Consider the following 2,870-nt stretch of genomic DNA (forward strand, 5'->3'; position numbering starts at 1 on the left):
GGTCCATGCCTGTAAAGTATGGGGATCTCGGGAACCCAATTTTAACCGTGCAAATTAATGGGGTAGAAATTCCAAATGTATTGGTAGATTTGGGTGCTGCCATAAATGTCATCACTGCTAAAACTATGCGTGCATTAGGTCTTCGTAACTTGAAACACACACCTACAGTGTTAGAACTGGCAGATCGATCTACAGTGAAACCGGTAGGGAAGTTAGAAGATATCACAATTTTGGTTGATTCATGGCACTACCCTATGGACTTCCTAGTACTCCAAATGCAATCTCCAACTGGAGGCCATCCCCTGATTCTGGGAAGACCGTGGCTGGCAACCGCAGACGCTTATATTGGGTGTCGATCTGGACATATGATCATTTCAAATGGACAAAACACTAAGAATCTAATATTATATCCTCCCGCAAAACCTAACCCGTCAGAAAAATCAATGAGCCGCAAGAAATATTTATCCAGGAAAGAGTTTGAATCAGAATATGAGGAGTTAAGACCAGTTCTTACTATTGGATAGGCCCTCCAGCTGAAAACTGAAACAGAAGATAATACAATTACTACCTTTACTAGTGATCCATGTTCTGTTTCAGATTTAAATTAGCAAATCTTGGATTTCGTCTTGAGCTGTGAGACTCAGGAAAGTATTGGAACAGCAGATGGATTTGATGAGCTACCTACAACTGTGCCCCATGACAGTATTTCCGTGGAATTAGAACCAGGAAAAGCCCTGAATATCAACCCAAATCTGTCAGAGTCCCAGAAGAAACAACTCTTGGATGTTCTTCGGAAACACAAAGAAGCCTTCACCTGGGACTACTCAGATATGAAGGGGATTCCTACTAATCTATGCACCCATCACATATACATTAAGGAGGATTGTCGTCCTGTGAGGCAACCCTAGAGAAGAATGAACCCTGCTCTGAAAAACATTGTTAAGGAAGAACTCCAAAAGCTGCTGGACATGGGATTTATCTACCCCATTTTAGACAGCCAATTGGTTTCCCCATTGGTACTAGTCCCTAAGAAAAATGGTAAATGGCGGATATGCGTGGATTACAGAGAATTAAATAAGGCAACTCAAAAAGACCATTTCTCGTTACCATTCATTGACCAAATCTTGGATACATTGGTTGGGAAGAAGTTTTTCTCCTTCTTGGAGGGATTTAGTGGGTACAACCAGATCCAAATAGCTCCTGAAGATCAGGATAAGACCACTTTCACATGCCCTTGGGGAACGTTCGCATACCGGGTCCTCCCATTTGGTCTCTATAATGCGCCTGCAACATTCTAGAGGGAAATTTTAGGGATTTTCTCTGATCTGATGGATGATAGTGTTTGTGATGTAAGAAAGTGTTCCCTCTGTGGACAGAGGCAACCCCTCTAGCCCTAGAGTGGGTCTAGTCACAAACAAGGACAGATCAACAATAGATTTCCTTAAACAGTCATAGTTGGAGGCCTACCTCAACCGATGGTCGATGGAGTTCCGCGCTGCTCCAGCTTTCACTTCCTTCTCCTCGATGAGTGATCAACCTGAAACAATGCAAAGGAAATACAACAAAGCATGTAACCAGAAAACAACAATGGTCTATTTACTCACAAAGTCAAGAAGTCATGAGCTATCAAGTAAATTACATATAAGAAATAGGAAAACATCATTGATTGTATTAATAATGAAATAAGAGCAAGCTTACAACCAAAGTCTTGACGTCGCAAGCCTTCTCAGAGGGATCCAGCGTGTTCCTCAAGCATTCACTCTTAGAAGATGGATCTCCCAACATATACGTCTCTCTCACTCATAAGTTTTACACAAAGTTAAAGGCACTTCACAACCTTCCACAAGCTATCAACAATCCCACACTTGTCACAGTCACACCAGCTATCTATCAAACTCACAAACACTAACAGCACTGCTTAATCCAAGAATTTACCAACTAGCCAACTATCCAACTAGCAGTGCATAGCAATGGTGAGAGTTTAAATAGGAGAAGGAGTCTCCATGAAAGGTGGAAGAGTGATCTTATCCCCAAGGAAGGTAGCACAAATGATGGAACAGCCACACCAGAGGAGGAAAGGCGACACAAACTACGCCACCAACCAAGTCTGGAGTCATCAAGAAGGCCGACTGTTGGAACAAATTCGCCTAATCTGGATCATCGCGAGTGCATAACTGAGCTTTAGCGCTAACATCGCTAGTGAGCAATGTAGTCAGTCAGATCATCACTAAAGATAATAAGTAACCTCACGCTGTAGCATGAAATCAGACCATCGTGCGAATCAGATGTACTTCCGCACTGGTAGTGTGGCTGGATTGTTTGCGAGCATCGGTCAGCACGTATATTAAGTCCATAGTCGCGATGAGGCAGATAACTGAGGAAAAGTGGGTCATTTGGTAGCATAAGAAAGCATTTTTTCAGTATGAGCATGTTTGACTTGGACACATGACACAGTAGATGGACAGGGGTGAAGGCAGTGTCAAATTACTGTGTAACAAATGCCCCCTAAAGTATGAAGCCCGAGAGAGTGGGAGGGGTGAAATGCTTTACGAAACTGACTGAGCTAGAACACCATCTAGAAGAACCTGCACGCAAGTACAACTGATATCTCTGATAGTGACATACATGTAGTCTAGGCATGGGCGTAGCCATCCAAAAGACATACGAACTAGGTATGTGGTATGGACGCAGCCACCCAGCTAATAAGACCATGATAATGATAAAGGTATGGTCGCAGCCATCCATGAAGACTCAGGCATGGTCACAGCCATCCATTAACGAGTCATGTAATCACGAACTAATCCACGCAGCCCAAACATGTGTAATCTGAGTTCGGGGTGTTGAACTCAACCGATCATAGTACAAATTCT

Source organism: Pinus tabuliformis, chromosome 4_1, assembly GCF_031772625.1.
Source record: "Pinus tabuliformis cultivar Carrire ecotype Pingquan chromosome 4_1, CPIR1, whole genome shotgun sequence".
In the NCBI taxonomy this organism is placed as follows: Eukaryota; Viridiplantae; Streptophyta; class Pinopsida; order Pinales; family Pinaceae; genus Pinus; species Pinus tabuliformis.